This window comes from Montipora foliosa, chromosome 3 (genome assembly GCF_036669935.1).
Source record: "Montipora foliosa isolate CH-2021 chromosome 3, ASM3666993v2, whole genome shotgun sequence".
Lineage (NCBI taxonomy): Eukaryota > Metazoa > Cnidaria > Anthozoa > Scleractinia > Acroporidae > Montipora > Montipora foliosa.
In genome coordinates, this window is record NC_090871.1 from 57,621,135 (window position 1) to 57,634,028 (window position 12,894).

Below are 12,894 nucleotides of genomic sequence, written 5' to 3' on the forward strand. Positions count from 1 at the left end.
AGATTGTATGGGCCTTACATAGGGTATCGAATCTCGATTTTCTACCCTTAAATAGTGTCGGGTTTGAGAATCTTGGCGGCACACACCTATCCTAAATTGTTGGGAGGGAGGGCGAGGGCAACAGTCTGTCGCCCATCGAGCCGAAATCAAAGTGAACTGCATTTCTAATACCGGTATTTTACCAAGTGTGCTGTTATGTAGAACACTGAAACCAAATGGAAAATTCTCTGGTAACTTATGGGTTCAACAAAGACAGAAAACGAATCGAACACCTTAAGTGGATCTGTGGTCAACTCTGTACAGTCTTCAGGTAAAAAATAATAATAATTGGAAATGTGACAGCCAAGAATTATTTAAAAGAAAGCTTGTCGTCTGTTTTGTGCTACATTATTCAAGGAAAAGGTTCTTCATGGAAACGGTTTGATCCTGAAATTTTAGTTTGTTGTGATATTGCGCATATTTGACAAGACTGAGTTTTTTTCTCTTCACGCACGTAATGAAATAGGAAGGGGTTTTTGCCTCTAATAGCAAATATGTTGTTTGTTTCAAAAAATTGTTCGCTGGAAAAGGTGGCCTTTATGACTTCATCATGTTTTATAATATGTGAGCTTAACTTGATAGTTTTTTGGCAATAGTAAAGCATTTTCGTGTCAAAATGAGGTTAGCGTCTTTCTGTTGTACTAACTCAATTAAATATAAATATACATTCTGCCTCGTGAGTTTGTTATTCTCGTTAACCAGCAATGGCGTCCAAAGTCATTGCAACGCGAGCGGCGTTTTAGTGCATCTTATGTTCTTTGTTTCAATTAAATGTTTCGCTGGAAAAGGATTCTGTGATATTTTCTGCCTTTGTGAATTATTACTGGGTTGCCGTATGGCAATCCCAGTAGGAAAATGGGTAGATTTCTCCGTTTTATTTATTTTATTTTTTTCCGTGTCGGTAAAAGTCTTGCCTGTCACTCCCCTGCTAAGTGGTGTCTTTGTGCATAGAGCCCTGCTGCACGTATTTGCTTAGGATCGAGAGTGTAGTGGGAAATGCGTAGATTTCACTGGTGGACACATTATAACGATTAACTTAACCGGCAATGGCGTCGAAAGTCATGTAGCGCGAATGGCATTTTAGTGGATCTTTGAACAAATTATACCCTTATGAAGCTCAATAATGGCAAATCAATTGGATACTGAACAAGACAGGCGACAACATCGACAACAATCTGTCGCCCGTCGAGCCGTCTTTTACCAAGTGTGCTGTTATGTAGAACACTGAAGATTCACAGGGCAGCGATAATAGTGAATTCAAAGACTAGACCAGTTGGATTGAATGGAATTTCAAGCGTTAAAATCGCTGAAAAGGTAAGATTATTGTCGAAGCGATGCCGCAATTGCGTGTCTTCACCACATGTTCCTTTGATCTCACATTATTGTGTTTTCCGTCAAAATATTCGCTTGTTTTCGCTTTCGCTCGAACATATTTACCTTTATTACATGTCCAGTGAATAGTTTTATCCTCTGGGATGAATTTTCCGTCGAAAAATCGGTTATTTGGGCGGTCAGTGTAAAACGCAGACTGCAGACCGGGGGTAAAATGCAGACTGAGGGTAAAATAAATATTAATAATAAAAAAACCAGTCATAAGGATAAAATAAAGATTGTTTGAAAGACAATCCTGTTTTACATCTGTCAACAACTCACATTATCATGACTGCAGGTTGCTTCTCCTTTTGAGGATGCGATCGTACGCGTTGAAATCATCTGTGCTTTGTTTTTGCGCATCCAGATGCATTGCAATGTTCCAAATTATTTGTCACACCGGTACATCGAGGGAAATCGATCGAAAAACCAACAATTATTACTTCGAATACCTGAATAATCTTGATTGTCTTTTTTCGGTGCAACGAGATGCACAAAGAATTTCATGTATTCCGAGCAATTAGGACGCGGGGATTTCATTGGTTAAGCTATGCGTGATAACCCGCTAGGGAGAGGTTATCATTGAAAATTACATCTTCCAGAAGCAAAACAAACGAACTTGTGAACTAAAGGATAAACATAACGTACACGAAAGCGAATGAAAGGATCCTAATAAGGGGTAATTACTCGATTACTTTGTTCAGTGCAGCAAAATGGACAGTTGAATTACGGGGTGGTGACTTCTTTGCCTAAAAGCAACTCACTTAACGAAACTATCTTTTTTCCAACAACAACAAGGATTCAAACAGCTTCAATTCTTACAGAGTTCGATGAAAATGCAGATTTAAAACATGCGGTGGGGCAACCAAAGCGATGGGAGCTGTGTTGGGGTTTCAGTGTGAAATTACAAACGGCTACTAACACTCTTATAACTCTTTTTTCATTATTATTTTATTAACCCGCAGTCTGCAGTCTGCATTTTACCCTCAGTCTGCATTTTATCCCAGGTCTGCAGTCTGCAGTCTGCGTTTTACACAGACCGGTTATTTGGGTGGTTTTTGGCAACAGAGGTTAATTATTCGTAATGCGATCGCTTCCGTTGCCGTTAGCAATGGGTCGCAAATTTGACACTTTTATCGCATTATCACATTACGCATTGAATCCACGTTATCTATTATTCCTAAAAATGCTTATTTTCTTAGCTCTAAAATGATGTATTTTTTTTCCCCCTAACTTAAAACATTTTTTGAGAAAAAAAAAAATTTTTTTTTGGCGATGGCTGATTTACCGCGGTTTTCTCGCGGTTGGGTAAGTAGGAAAAAGAGTTAGGCCGGTAGCCAGGTTTTTAACCTCAGAAAAGGATCTGTGTCGTCGTACGAACGTGTGAGGACCTGTGAGCCAAAGGGCCTCTGCTGGTATGACTTCTGGGTGACCCCTTAACAACTTCTTACTAACCGAGCGCGAGGGCCGTACTGCCAGGGAAATATTGGCCCGAGGTAGTGGCAAAAACGACCCAGGGCCAATATTCCCCAGTACGGCTCGAGCTAGCTCGGTTAGTAAGTAGTTAATTGTATGGTTTTTTAATTACCTTTTGCTTTGTTTTTGCAAGCCCGTAATCGGCCCGTGGGCCAGTCACAATTAGCCAATCAGGGCGCGCGTTATATCGGCTACAAACCCCAACTTGAAAAAAATTGCCTGGAACGCTGCACGTACCACAGGCAACCCAGTGTACCCTCACGGAGGGTCTAGTAATATCATGTTGTATGTTGAATTTTCGAGCTTAAGGTTGAAATGCGATACGGGAGAATATTTTTAGTATTGCTTTGTAAGCAGGAAACGTTCACGTAAATAAACAGGCCTGTGGGAAGCGTGCTTGAGTTTCAACAAAATGAGTCCCGAAATCAGCAAAAAATTGTGACGCCGATGAATAATAAAGTAGCTGCTATTTCCAAAATGATGGAATTACCTGGTGATAAATAACCTTGTCTTGGAGAGTAAATTTTCGACCTAGCAGAAACAATGGTCAACCCCGGGGTCAACCTCAAGAGTTTGGGCGATTGTGATCTTTGTTTTGACTTCGCTCATTTATTGTCAAACTTTATAATACTTGACAGAAAAAGAAACTTACGAAAACCCGGTATCTTGCCATCATTTGACACAGATGCTTCACTGTTTGGGGAGTAAACATGCCGCGGTAACTTAATCACGGCGCCCCCTGAATTCCGGCGATGTCACTTTCGATTTTGCCATTTATTTGTGCAACCAAAAGTACAATAACAAAATTATATTCTATATTCACGGTTCAAAATTAATGTTGTTTTCATGTCGTAAATATGTTATTCTCGTGCGACCGTCCTGGAGACTTCCTTCTGCTCTTTCTCAAAACTGTGTATCAATATTTATTTACATTTGCATCAATATTTGTTTTTGCATAAAGCAAGCCAACAAAATCTGTACCTTGCTGAGTTCACATTTGTTAGCGTTAATAGTATTTTCGGTCCAATGCTTCTGTTTTACGAAGGGGTATATGTTTTAGCTAGGTCACCTATCCAAGATACTAACCGCGCCGGATAGGGATTAACTTTAGTAAACTTTAATATTACAAAGCTGTCAGATGCTCAGAGGGCATGCTTAAACTAGTGGTGAAAAGAAGTTGTGAGGGAGCTTGAAAATTATCAGGAGCCAATGTTTCTCACTTCCCATTTATTTTCTTCAATCTTTCTGGGTTCAGTACTTTGCTCGTAACCACATGTCTTTTGAGGCTATTTACCCAAGACTTGGCACTACAATGATAAACAATACCAAAACAATATCGTGCACTGTTAGAGCTACACATTACGCAAGGACAGATCTGTTTCGTCGTACGAACGTGTGAGGACCTGTGAGCCAAAGGGCCTCTGTTGGTATGACTTCTGGGTGACCCCTTAAATGGTCTTAATGACCCCCCAACTTGAAAAAAAATTGTCTGGAACGGTGCACGTACCACAGGCAACCCAGTGTACCCTCACCGAGGGTCTAGTCTGTGAAGTTAGACTCCGATAGGCCCCTTTTATTATGAAGCTTGATATTCAACCAGGCCCGTTTTTTAATAGTACAAAGACCCCCGATTCCGACCCCCTCTACTGGAGCAGAAATTCCACATTCCGACAGGGTCCTCCTTGACATTACAAGAAAATGCTTTCCATGGTGGGGGGGGGGGGGGGGGTGCGGATCAGCAATAGAATGTCCTTTGAACAAATAACAATTATTCCATGAGCCCGAGTTGGATATGAAGTAATAAAATAACCAACGAGCGCGTAGCGCGAGTTGGTTATAATCACTTTATATCCAACAAGGGCGAATAGAATAATTGTTTTAGTAAGTTCTCAAACCGGGTTTTGCCGCCGATTTTTATTTCCACAATTTTACAAAGCGTCCGGAAAGAGCATCTTGGCGCACTATTTTCCGTATGACGTAAAACTTCCCCTATTGGCTCATAGTCGGAGTTTTTTAGCCAATCAAAAAGCTAGAAATGCAATAGTGGAGCTGAAAATTTACTAATACTCAGTAGCCTTCGCGGTAAAGAACAGTGTGCTTCACAGGGAAGACCTTTCAAAAAAAATCTATTTCCTGCAACGTGTTGTGGTTCTGGTGAAAATCGACAATCGGAAAACGAAGATAGTTACATATACGTCGTTTTGGCTGCGTTCGAGCGTACGAACTCTCAAATTGATGTGGTTGGGTCGACAACACAATACCAACTCATTCCGCCGGTCAACATGGTGTCAGAATTAGAGTGACACTTGCCTAAAGTTACGAAGTTTTGTCCATACTACGGTTAGTTTGTGTATGAGAACGAACTGTGGGAGTTGTCGTCTGAATCGTCCCCGCCATTTTCGGATGATGTCAAGCTGGTCCCCCGTACAAACTGTTTGTGTTTGCTGTTATCATGGCGAACGCGCCTGTCGGTTTTCCTGTCCCTCGAATGCAAGAAGGGCTAGATGAGCGAGAAGCTCTAGATTGTTTCATATTGGATTATATTGACTATTGCGCGGTGATGGGATGGTTCGAGCGGAAAGATGGATGTCAATATGACGATCAAAGTGAGGATGGAAAAAAACAATGGAAGAACCGGAACCTTTGCATGTCAACACTGCGAGCAACTCTGCCTTCACAGATGAAGAGATTGATTAATCCAAACAACAAAACGCTAGGACTGTCAGAAGAGGATAAGAGTGACCTGGTGAAAGTTATTCAAGCCCTCGTTAAGGGCTTTGGAGGCAGTGTCAGTGTTTAAGCTGAGCGAACGAAAATGGGACACGTGTTTCAGTCCAAAGGAGAATCCAGGGAATGTCCAATGGAAGAGCGAGCTAAATATTGTGAGTATGGGAGTTTTGAAGATCAAGCATGCCACGACCGTTTGACCGCTGGCTTGGTAGACGAAATTTTAAAGGGAAAGTTGAACACTAATGGTCGTCGTGACAACGATGGTAACATTGTGGAGTTCTGTAGTGTGGTTGAAATAGCAAAGATATATGAATCATCCATTGACGCTCAATAGGCTTATGAGGCAAGTTCGTGGAGATCAAGAGAAGGTAAATTGGACCGTCAAAGCGAAACAGCACTTGCTCTCAAGGCCAAAACCATGGCAAAGAGTTGTCTAGAAAACAGTCTGAGTGTAACTACTGTGCGGCGACACCGAGTCACCCAAAAGAAAAGTGTTGTGAATTTCTCCTTAAGTGTAAGTTCAGAAAATGTGGCAAAGAAGGGCATGTAGTTTGGAAATGCTTGAGCAAACCTCAGAATGTAAATGGATGGGTGATTCAATTTCTGATGAGGGGCAAGAAACATATCCTTTGTTTACTTTTGGACACTCACTCTGTGCGATCTGTATCTGCACATAAAAAAAGTTTTTCGCAGCGATCAAATTGTCAACAGCAAAAAAAAAATTGCCTGGAAAACTTTGCACTTAGATACTGCATCAACAACCAACACACTTGCAGTGGAGGATCTCCGGACCATGTGTCCTGCAGGGTTTACTATCCATGGACTAATCAAACCCTCCTCTGCAATCCTGCATACCTACATGTATGGAGGAGGTGTAATAAAGCCAGTGGGGCAAGTAGAATTGGTCTGTGAAACTCAAGGAAAATTTCACACTCTTCAGTTCAGCTGTTAAATAAGGGCGTCATGGGTTCACAGCCACCTCTTCTAAGTGGATCTGATTGTGTTAGATTAGGCCTGATTGAGATAGGACGAAGCACCTGCTCCTTGGATCGTAACAACCCAAAAGGGGGTGCCTCAGAAGTGTGCCAACTTGATTTGGGACCTCAGCGAGGAAGAGTGGAGGAAAGTGGAAATCCTGATGGGGAAGTCAGGCCCGCCTCACTGAATGGTAGTGCAACAAAAGAGCTTCATCTGACTGTGGAAACCACCAGCACCAGCACCTCCCCAGTATATGGTACGTGTGAGGACATTAGTGTAGTTCATAGTGCTGTAACCTCTGAAGGAAAAGTTACCCCGAAGGAGAGCATGGCTAGTGAGGTGGGTGTGTCCCATGTGCCTGTCCCTTAGGGAAAACTGACAAAAGCTATTGTCATGGATGCTTTTAAAGATGTCCATACAGGGTTAGGAACTTTGGGGCCGCCCCTACACATCAGCATGAACCCTAATGTGACTCCAATTCAAGCTCATCCACATCGGTGCCCTGTAGCAAAAGAAGCAAAAGCATCTGACTCTACGTGACCTTGAAAAAGGTTACCTGAAAAAGGTTACTGTGCCAACGACATAAATCTCCAACAGCGTCTGTAGAGAGAAACCCGATGGAAGCATACATGTGTCAACGCTGTGCTCTAAGGAAAATTTCAGGGAGCCCTTCGGGCTCCCAAGCATTTCAGTTAGGGTGCCCAGCTCTCCAAGTTGGTCACCTGAATTAATTAATTAAGTAATTAAGTGATTAATTATCCGAGATCAACAACGCAGCAAGATCTCTCTCAACAAAATATTACTGCTACAGCTCTGGTGATCGCCGAACTCGCTTGCTAGGTTTGTACACGAGGCCTGGTTTTGCATTAAAAAAGTTGTGAATCGCCATCTTGATCTGCCTTTCTTTACTGTCCCCGGTTTATTTGCGAATACACAGCAACTGGCGACGAGGATTGGGATCTTTCTTTTTTTTGATCAAGCACAAGCGGTAGACAGGAATTTGGTTGTGCAATCCACATTTGAAGTGAAAGATACGACGGGAAATGCCGGACGAAAGCGCCTAACATAAACACGAGTCAAACCATTGGCAAGGTGACCAAGTATGTTGTGGGAACAGATTGGGAGTCTTATACCGAACAGCTGGACTTTTATTTTCTTGCAAACAAAGTTTCGGAAGCTAAAAAGAAAAGGGCTGTTCTTTTGACGAACCTTCCAGTGGAAACCAATTGGCGAAGGATTTGGTGGCTCCTGCACAACTGTAGCCTGCGAACGCAGACCTATTTCCGGCGGTCGTTTCTCTCCCCCGAAAAATAACGTCTGCGAAACCGAGCTGCAAAACGATTTCTGTGACGTAACTGCTTTTGTTTTGTTTTGTTTTTTTTGGCCAATCACCCAATCACGTTACATGAGAGAACAGAGAGTGGGGTGATCTCTGCGCAATTCGTGTTATCGTTGTCACAGCAAACCTTCGAAACAAACAGCTATGATTGAAACGCTAAAGAATTAAGATTACCTGCGGTGGCGAAATGTTGCTTTCTTTGACGGTCAAATTGTTTGGTTGCAAAGGAGAAGATAAATGTGTTTGGTAAGAGTGTTTTGGAAATCTCCTCTTTGATACTTCGAGCGGATTTATGTAAGCTAACTGCCGCACGAAATGCTATTATCGACCGCTACGATACAAGAAAGCTGTACGTAAAGAGGACGAGCTTGAGGACTAAATTAAATGACAGTTTGACGGTGACATTACTCTTCGAGTTAAGAGATCGGCTTAAGATTTAAGCGGCGCACTGGAAGCAAAGAAAGGTCTGAGTTTTGTTGACGCTTTCTCGGATGTTTCGACGTAGTAAAACTATACAGGAAAGCAACCAGTAAGAGAGCCGTTTAAGCCCTGGAGTATGCATAAGCCGGATTGTGTTAGGGATTCTTAGCCCTTCACCGATCCTAGCGCTTGTTTTTGCACCACCGAGACCACAAAACGTCGTTAAAGAAGCCTGTGGAAGTTTCAGTGAGAGCTTAATGTATAAATATCATGAAATATTTACATAAACACGGCTTCCTAAAGCGGAAACTGAAGGCGCTAATTTGAAGGCATTGTCTCTTCCAGAGTCAGAGAAAAGGAGACCAAAGTACAACTTAGAATATTCTAGTAAAACAATCCAAAAAGAATTGGTAATGGGTAAATCATAATCACAATATTTTTCCCAGAAGAGCACCGCACGGTCCAAAGCACCACAAGCAATGACTTTCCACATCGTGTAGGTAAATTGACGAAAACATCGCATTTCTTCTAGGCTGCAACATACTTGATCGCATCCTCCTGGTGGCTACTTGACTTTTAAATACCAAAAACCTCACAATCTGTTTAATATCCTCCAGATTGCCCGCCATTAATCTGACTGTTTACGTGGACAACGCGCAAGTACTTTGCGTGTTCCCTGCGTGTTGGTTCTGGAGATTTATGAGCCTAATTCTGATTGGCTAAGAATTTTACGTCACAGAAATCGTTTTGCAGCTCGGTTTTGCAGATGTAATTTTTCGGGGGAGAGAAACGACCGCCGGAAATACGTCTGCGTTCGCAGGCTAGCACAACTGAAGGACGACGCTATAACTTACGATGTCATTGTACAGCGAATGCGAGAACAACTCAAACTTGAAAGATCGGCCCTGGTCGCACGTTACAAGTTCGATAATCGAGCAAGGAATTCCGGTGAGTCAGTTAGTCACTATGTAGCAACATTGAAGCACTTGGCCACGGAATGCAAGTTTGGAAAGGCTATGCGAACCGAGCGCCTTCGTGACCCATTAGTTTCAGGCATTCCCGACTCGAAGATGATTACTGAATTGTTGAAGGTAAAACTCGCCGACCTTTCTTTTGATCTTGCGGTTCAAAAGTGTCTGGATATAGAGCAAGCTAGCAAAGATGTTCAAGTGCTTCAGGGGAACAGGGGCCAGGTGCACTCGATAAACTTGACACTGGCAAATCTGGGGAAGACCAAGCTTCTTCCAAGTCACCATAAAAGACGCAGGGTTCCCGGGGCAAGGCCAGTAAGCAGCTTAAACCTTGTTACCGTTGCACAGGATAACATAACTCGCAAAAGTGCCCATTTATTAAGGAACGTTGCTATCACTGTAGCATAATGGGACACACACAGCAAGCATGGAGGAAAAAGCAAGCCACTCAGCAAACAAATGACCCTGGGGTAAATGTCATGGAGAGGGCTGACTCGGAAGAAAGTGACGGGGAGTATGGGGACCTTTACCATGTTTCTGATATTAAGAACAGGAGGCCCATTTCTCTGAAGGTCTACCTTGAAGGGTGACCACTGGTCATGGAGCTGGATACGGGTTCGGCTGTGTTAGTCGTGAGCAAGGGAGTGTATCAGGAGTACTTGCGCCGTGTTCCTTTAAAGGACACCTATTTGAAGCTTCGTACCTACACGGGGGAGCCAGTGGAACCCATGGGGTTTCGCAATGTAACTGTCCAGTATAAGCGGCAGAGTAAGGAACTACCAATTTACGTAATGGAGAATGAGGGACCCACTCTCTTCGGCAGAGATTGGTTGGAGTCCATTCGGCTGGAATGGCCTTTACTTCACTTGGGAACATCAAACACTGTTTCAGTCCTGGAAGAAGTTTTGAGTAAACATGCATTAACTGTTTTCTTTGAAGGTCTGGGCAGAGTGAGGAGTGTTCAAGCGCGGATTCAGCTTAAAGAGGGTGCTCGGCCCCAATTTTGGAAACCACGCCCGATAGCATTAGCTCGTAAACCAGCAGTGGATGAGGCCCTGAGAGAGCTTGACGCTGAAGGGGTCATCAAAAAGGTAGTGACTAGTGAGTGGGCAGCTCCAATTGTGACCCCTGTGAAGAAGGGTGGTAGTGTAAGGGTGTGTGGTAGGGGCGTCCAGATTCTGCTCCGAAAAAGGTAAAAAGTTGCTAAGAAATATGCCAAAAAGTTGCTCAAAAGTTGCTCAAATTTGAAAAAGTTGCTCAAAAATTTTGTAAAGTTGCTCGAATATTTTTAAGAGAACATGTCTAATTTTAATAACAATTGCTTTGTAATGAACATTAAGGTACAACTAAGTAACTAGTTGCAACAAATAGGCAACCTTTAGTTGAATCTAAGTGGCTAGTTACAAAAAGTTAGACAGTAAGAGTAACAGTCTGGTTTACAAATCTAGCTAACTGTTGTTATCGTGCGATAACAATTAACAGTGTAACCACAGATTCACAGTCTGGATCTACCAGAAGCGAATAGCTGCTAATAACACATCTAGAGCTGCCCCAGTTCGCTGCCCCAGCCTCGTTCCCAGGGCTTTTCCCTTTTCGTGCGGGGGAGGGGTGAGGGGGTGGCCCTCACGAGAAGGGAACAGTCCTGGGAACGAGGTTGAGGCTAACCCACTTCATGTAATTAATTACCACGTCCACAACTCCACATGATACCCATTCAAAGGGTAAAAATATGAGTTTTACTAGAAAGATGTTTAGAATTTTACCAAGAGAATTTTAACTTGTTTATTTAACAAAAAAAGGGGGTTATTCGGCATTTTGGTTCGAAATAGGTTAAATAGCCCAAAAGTTACCAAAAAAGTGCTAGTTTTCCAAACAGTTGCTCTCTGACAAAAAAATTGCTCAAAATCCTAAAAGTTTCTGAAAAGTTGCCTAGCAGAATCTGGATAGGCCTAGTGTGTGGTGACTTTAAGGTGACCATTAATCCACAGTTAGAAGTGGACGAGTACCCGCTGCCCCGAATTGACGACATTTACGCTAGCCTTGATGGAGGAACATTGTTCAGTGTCACTGACCTGCGTCACACCTACTTACAAATGGAGGTTGAGGAGCAATCCAGGCCATTCTTTACTATTAACACTACCCATGGCCTGTACCAGTACCAATGCTTACCTTATGGTGTGGCTTCAGCACCAGCCATCCGGCAGCGGGCTATGGACCAGATCCTGCAAGGTATTCCAGGGGTTTTCTGCTACCTAGATGATATCATTGTAACCGGTAGCACTTTGAAGGAACACCTTGAGCGGCTTGCAACAGTGTTGAAAAGGCTTGAAGAGTATGGTTTGAAAGCCAAGCGGGAGAAATGCAAATTCTTTAGAAGCTCTTTGGAGTATTTGGGACATGCCATTTCGGCAGAAGGACTGCACCAATCTCCCAAGAAAGTCAAGGCCATCACTGCGATGCCAAAACCTCAGGATGTCACACAACTGCGTGCCTTCCTTGGTATGGTCCAGTATTACTCCAAGTTCTTACCTGATTTGGCTACTCACCTGGCTCCTCTGCGTCGGTTGTTACACAAGGAGGTAAAGTGGTCGTGGGGAGCTGAGGAAGAAACTAGTTTCCGAGTGTTGCTGCAGGACAAGGTTCTGATTCATTACGATCCTGAGTTGCCACTGGTTTTAGCCACAGACAGTTCCTCGTATGGTCTTGGTGCTGTCTTGTCACACCGTACTGTGGAAGGAGAGGAGCGGCCCATTGCTTACGCATCCCGGTCTCTGTCAGAAACAGAGAAGAAGTACTCACAAATTGAGAAAGAGGCCTAATCCCTGGTTTGGGGTGTTAAGACGTTTCAAACTTACCTTGGAGGGTCGTCATTTTACCCTGGTTACAGAAAGGTTACAGAAAGGTTACAGATCATCAACCCCTATAATACATCATGGATCCGGGAAAGGCTGTGCCACTGACCGCGGCAGCAAGAATACAGCGTTGGTGCCTGTTTCTAGGTGCCTTTTCTTACCAGATTGAGTTCCGAGGTACCAAGCAGCATGCTAATTGTGACGGTTTATCTCGTCTACCCCAACCACAAGCATCGGCTGAAAAGCCTGACGAAGTAGAAATGTTCCACACTTCCGTGGTGGAGGCGCTTCCTGTTACAGACCAAGAACTGAGAATGCAGACTCGTAGAGATCCCGTGCTGTCTCGTGTCCTAGAGCTAGTGCAGTCAGGATGGCAGGGAGCAGAAGTCCACCCAGAGCTTATTCCTTATGCTCATCGTGGGACCGAAATGACCATGCATCATGGAATTCTTATGTGGGGAAGCAGAGTTGCGGTCCCGACCAAGCTGAGAGAAAGAGTTCTGGGAACTCTCCACGAGGGACACATCGGTATGGTCAAGATGAAAGGCTTGTCCCGGGGGTACGTTTGGTGGCCAAACATCGATAAGGACATAGAGGGGACCGTCCGAAATTGTGGAGGATGTCAGGAGACAGCCAATAATCCAGCTCGTGCAGCCCTGCACCGGTGGGATTACCCGGCCCTTCCCTGGCAAAGGCTTCACATAGATTTTGCTGGCCC